This window comes from Pimephales promelas, chromosome 2 (genome assembly GCF_988280905.1).
Source record: "Pimephales promelas chromosome 2, fPimPro1.hap1.1, whole genome shotgun sequence".
Lineage (NCBI taxonomy): Eukaryota > Metazoa > Chordata > Actinopteri > Cypriniformes > Leuciscidae > Pimephales > Pimephales promelas.
The window spans coordinates 52776286-52781285 of NC_142770.1; positions in this window are offsets into that span (position 1 = coordinate 52776286).

Genomic DNA, 5000 nt, shown 5'->3' on the forward strand with positions numbered 1-5000 from the left:
ACCGGCCTGTCTTTTCCTGGAGGTCTCGTACTTCCAGAGCTCCGACGGGGGGGGCGTAGTCTGGATTTTATATGCCCACCCAGAGCGAGTCTGAGTGGGACTCACGACGGTCTGATCAATGGTAGGGGGTGCTCTGTGTTTTGCACCACCACACTTGCCCTCTTCCATACAGCCCCGAAGGCCCGTTTTAGGACCGTCTTCCCTCCAGGTCGAGCTCCAGGGGGTGTCGGGCGAATCTGACTCTGGCCCAGGACGGGCCACCCTCCCTGGGCTGGCCAGGGAGGTCTGAGACCATGGAGCTTTGAACCCACGTCACGCCATTGGACTTAGTCGATTTTTCTCAATTTTTTTGGCACCAGAGCCGGACCCCGCCACGTGCGCCGGGCTCGTGCCCAGGAAAGATGCACCCTGCCTGGGGTGCACTTTTCAGAAAACCAGCCTGTCTTTTCCTGGAGGTCTCGTACTTCCAGAGCTCCGACGGGGCGTAGTCTGGATTTTATATGCCCACCCAGAGTGAGTCTGAGTGGGACTCACGACGGTCTGATCGCTGGTAGGGGTCCTCTGTGTTTGCCACCACCACGCTTCCCCCTCTCTCATACATCCCCGAAGGCCCGTTTTAGGACCGTCTTCGCTCCAGGCGGAGCTCCAGGGGTGGCGGGCAAATCTGAATCTGGCCCAGGACGGGCCACCCTCCCTGGGCTGGCCAGGGAGGTCTGAGGGCATGGAGCTTTGGAACCACACCACGTTATTGGACTCTGTCTATTTTTTCCCCCAAACTTTGGCACCAGAGCCGGACCACCACACCATGTGCGCTGGGCTCGTGCCCAGGAAAAGATGCACCCTGCCTGGGGTGCACTTTTCAGAAAACCAGCCTGTCTTTTCCTGGAGGTCTCGTAACTTCCAGAGCTCCAGCGCGGCGTAATCTGGATTTTTACATGCCCACCCAGAGTGACTCTGAGTGGGACTCACGACGGTCTGATCGCTGGTAGGGGGTCCTCTGTGTTTGCCACCACCACGCTTCCCCTCTCTCATACATCCCCGAAGGCCCGTTTTAGGACCGTCTTCGCTCCAGGCGGAGCTCCAGGGGTGGCGGGCGAATCTGAATCTGGCCCAGGACGGGCCACCCTCCCTGGGCTGGCCAGGGAGGTCTGAGGGCATGGAGGTTTGGAGCCACCGCACATTTTTTGTACTCTGTCGTTTTTCGAGATCTGGGCTTCAGAGTCGAGCCCAGGCTCCGTTTCAAGGTGGGCATTGGGCTTCGTTCTTGCCCAGGAGACCCGCACCCTGCCTGGGATGCACTTTTCAGAGAAACCGGGCCGCCTTTTCCTGGAGGTTCTCGTGTTTTTCAGAGCTCCACCACAGCAGAGATTGAATCCTCTTCCCCAGCCAGAGTGCACCCTCTCTGGCTTGGGTGAGTGCCTTGAGTGCCCTGGAGGTCCGAACCAACAGCACGTTTATGGACTTTGTCTATTTTTCCAAATTCGACTCCAGAGTCAAGCCGGCCAAGGGGCTCTCTGAAGGCCCCTCTCTCCCTCCCTCATCCTCTACAAGAGCCCCATGGTCCGTTTTAGGACCGTCTTCGCTCCAGGCGGAGCTCCAGGGGTGGCGGGGGAAATCTGAGTCTGGCCCAGGACGGGCCACCCTCCCTGGGCTGGCCAGGGAGGTCTGAGGGCATGGAGGTTTGGAGCCACCGCACCTTTTTGGACTCTGTCGTTTTTCGAGATCTGGACTTCAGAGTCGAGCCCAGGCTCCGTTTCAAGGTGGGCATCGGGCTTTATTCGTGCCCAGGAGACCCCGCACCCTGCCTGGGATGCACTTTTCAGAGAAATCGGGCCGTCTTTTCCTGGAGGTTTCGCGTTTTTTTTTTTTTTCAGAGCTCCACCACAGCAGAGATTGAATCTGCTTCCCCAGCCAGAGTGCACCCTCTCTGGCTTGGGTGAGTGCCTTGAGTGGCCAGGGCCAACATCACCCACGGGCATCGGGCTTTATTCGTGCCCATGAGACCCGCACCCTGCCTGGGATGCACTTTTCAGAGAAACCGGGCCGTCTTTTCCTGGAGGTTTCGCGTTTTTTTTTTTTCAGAGCTCCACCACAGCAGAGATTGAATCTGTTTCCCCAGCCAGAGTGCACCCTCTCTGGCTTGGGTGAGTGCCTTGAGTGGCCAGGGCCAACATCACCCACGGGCATCGGGCTTTATTCGTGCCCATGAGACCCGCACCCTGCCTGGGATGCACTTTTCAGAGAAACCGGGCCGTCTTTTCCTGGAGGTTTCGCGTTTTTCCAGAGCTCCACCACAGCAGAGATTGAATCTGCTTCCCCAGCCAGAGTGCACCCTCTCTGGCTTGGGTGAGTGCCTTGAGTGGCCAGGGCCAACATCACCCACGGGGCATCGGGCTTTATTCGTGCCCAGGAGACCCGCACCCTGCCTGGGATGCACTTTTCAGAGAAATCGGGCCGTCTTTTCCTGGAGGTTTCGCGTTTTTTCCAGAGCTCCACCACAGCAGAGATTGAATCTGCTTCCCCAGCCAGAGTGCACCCTCTCTGGCTTGGGTGAGTGCCTTGAGTGGCCAGGGCCAACATCACCCACGGGCATCGGGCTTTATTCGTGCCCATGAGACCCGCACCCTGCCTGGGATGCACTTTTCAGAGAAACCGGGCCGTCTTTTCCTGGAGGTTTGGCGTTTTTCCAGAGCTCCACCACAGCAGAGATTGAATCTGCTTCCCCAGCCAGAGTGCACCCTCTCTGGCTTGGGTGAGTGCCTTGAGTGGCCAGGGCCAACATCACCCACGGGGCATCGGGCTTTATTCGTGCCCAGGAGACCCGCACCCTGCCTGGGATGCAGATCGGTTTGTGTGAGTCCTGGTTGTGTGAGCGTTACCCTTCTACATCACCCCCAAGGCCCGTTTTAGGACCGTCTCGGCTCCGGGCGGACAGCCGGGGGGCGGGGGGCGAATCTGCCTCCGGCCCGGGTCGGAGCTCCCTCCCCGGGGCCGTGCGTGGAGACCCGTCGCGCCCGGAGCTCCCGTGCAACCCCACGTTTTGGACTTGGGTTTTGGAGCGAGCGAGCGGGGTCGAACCCCGGGGGCCGAGCCGCCACGGAGTCCCCGAGCCCCGGGGACGAAGCCCCGGGAGCGAGGTCCCTCCGTGGAGGCGCGAGCCCCCAGGGCCCGGCCGCCCGCCCGGGGAGGAGAGCGCACGCTCCCCTACCCCTCAGAACCCACGTGGCTGGTTGCAGCAGACCCTGTGCACCGGAGGTTCCTCCAGGAGCGCGGGGCTGGGTGCTCTAAGCCCAAGTCATACAGGCAACCATGCCTCCCCGGGACTCCCCCTGCGAGCGGCGGCTGTTTGAAGGACGGTAACCCCACCGCACGGGGCTTCAAACGACCGTAGCTCTCCGAAGGCGGCTCCGATCGACGCCAAATTTTTGTCGGCTGGAGAACGGGACGAGACCTTTCGAATGAGACCGCCCCCAGCCCCGTGGGCCCCCGGGGGCCCGAGATACGGGCCCCCAAAGCGCCCCGGAAGCGGAAAAACGCAAATATCTCGCCGAAAACTCGACGTGCCCGGCCGAGGCCGGGCTCATTCGAACCGTCTCGCCGAGCTGAACGCGTCCATATGCGTTTCGTCGTTTTTGGTCGAGTATTCGCGGAGATATCGGCCGAAAACCCTCGGCCGCGCTCTGAAATGGCGCCCGCCGATGACGTCACGATCCCGGGAGAAAATCGCCCGTATCTCCGCGACGCGAAGGCCCAGAGAGCTCAAATTTGGGTGGCGAGGTCCCACGGGGGCCCTCGCTCGAACCAGGGCGGCGGCGGGCCCCGGGGACGCCCCCTACCGGATCGCCGTTCGCCGGGACCCCCGACTTTGAACGGCTATAACTCGGGGACCCGGGCGAGTTGGACCTCGTGGGTGGGCTCTTTCGAAAGGCCCCGTCCGGCACTACGGTCGATTCGAGTTTGGGGAAGATTGGCCCGGGGGTTCGCGAGATATAAGCCAAAAACGCCGCGCCTTTGACCGGGCCTAACTCCCTGACCCCGAGGCCCCCGGGGACGCGGGTGGCCTCTTTGGATAGGGCCCCCCGAGGCCTACGGAAGACCCGAGTTTGAAATTTTTTCGCCCGGCCGTTTTCGAGATATCGGCGAAAAACGGAATCTTCCCGTCCGGTGGGTGGGTGGGTGTGGGTGTGGGTGTCTCCGGGGGGCGGGGGGACTTCCAGGACCCCGGGGGGGCCACCTGGCCGTGCCCGAGGACGGTGCACCTCCCTGGGTGTGCCGTCAGAGCCTCCGGGGCCCCGGAAGTCCCCGCCCACTGCACGTTTTCGGACTTTGAGGGATTTTCGGGCCCCGAATTCGAACGCCCGTAGCTCGGGGACCCGGCGGCCCAGAGACACCGGACTCGGGTCAAGTGTGGCGTCCCGGCGGGCCCCTCGCAAAGAGCCCGCCCCCGAGCTCCGGGGCCCCCGGGTCCCGGAGAAAAGGGGCCCGACGTGTCGGGGGGGCGCCCGGGAAGGAAAGGTCCCAGGGGCCCGGGGCAGGCGGGGTCCGAGAGGGCCCGTGGGGAGCCCCCGACACCCGAAAGGGCGAGCCGCTGGGACCTCCCCTCTCCGAGATACGGGCCGTTTTCTCCGAAAGTCGCCCGCGCGTAACGGGGCCCATCTCGGGACCGGGAGGTCCCAGCGGCTCGCGGCGGCGGGTGCGGGGCCCGCTCTCGGGGACCTTGCTCCTCCCGCCGTCCCGAGCCACGGGGACCTTCCGGTCCCGAGATACGGCCACTTCCTGTCCAGCTTTGACCGGGTGTAACTCGAAAAGTAAGCCGAGTTGGGGCTCCACACTCGGGGGTATTGGGGGCCTCTGGGAGGGCCCCCCACGCCGGGTGTATGGGGCCCCAACTCGGCTTGGTTCCGGAGATATGGCCCTTTAAAGTTTCAACTTTGACCGGCTGTAACTCGAAAAGTGAGCCGAGTTGGGGCTCCACACTCGGGGGTATTGGGGGCCTCTAG